The sequence below is a fragment of the Anneissia japonica genome, unplaced genomic scaffold, assembly GCF_011630105.1.
Source record: "Anneissia japonica isolate Jap-2015-1 unplaced genomic scaffold, ASM1163010v1 scaffold287748_len1686314_cov196, whole genome shotgun sequence".
NCBI classification, from domain to species: domain Eukaryota; kingdom Metazoa; phylum Echinodermata; class Crinoidea; order Comatulida; family Comatulidae; genus Anneissia; species Anneissia japonica.
The window spans coordinates 1,379,233-1,380,136 of record NW_022727190.1 but is presented as its reverse complement, the minus strand read 5'-3'; positions in this window follow the sequence as shown (position 1 = coordinate 1,380,136).

The window sequence follows — 904 nt, the reverse complement described above, 5'->3', positions numbered from 1 at the left end:
GGTAGATATAGGCCTTTGTAGAAACTTGAACCATGAAGGCGAAATTTTCGATCTCCCTGGCCTTCAGCATCTTTTACCGAAACCGCCGCAAAATCAAGATTGCTTTATCATCAACCAAAAAATGGGATGTGATTTTTTTTTTGCTTGCTGCATAGGAATAGGCCTAGCCAGAAGACAGCAAAAAGGGCAATTAAAACCAAAAAACAAACAACTTACGCTAAATACGGTTAGGCCTAGTAGGTCAACGCCTACGGACTTTTGCAAGATTTGTTTAAAAGATGTTCAGCCGTAAACAATGAGAGGTACCTGTAAGTGATATTACTTATTGAATTACAGTCATATGCCCACCAGGCTAGACCTAGCCTAGGCCCTACTACTACTAATCAAAACAGAAAAAAAAATGGCGGCACGTGTAAATTAACAACTGCAACTGGGAATTTGAATTAGGTCTTGGCCTATAGGCTAGAGGGGCCAGGGAAGTTAAGACCACCTCATCCCCATCATTGATTAGGGCAGCCTTATAGACTGTAGAAGACTCTTGGGATACAAGTAAACAAGTAATGCGAGGATCCCGAAACCCGGTACTTAGCTTGTTTTATTTGCCGTAAGATCTCTCAGAGCTAGGCCTAGTTTGCATTGCAAACCCAACGTCGTTTTGAATCCACATGAAGTGATCATCCACGAAGTGAGCACACGAATTCCTTTGACTTGTGCTCATCCAGCCCATGAAAATTTGAATTGTAAAATTGACAAAATTAACTCAACAACGTCTTTTTACTATCTTTAGGTAACGTAAAACATTTACTTCGTGTGCACTTATAACCCCCTACAACACAATTTACTGGCATATTGTGTAAAACTCGGGAAACTGTAATATACTAACAGCCTAGGGTAGAAGCTGGGG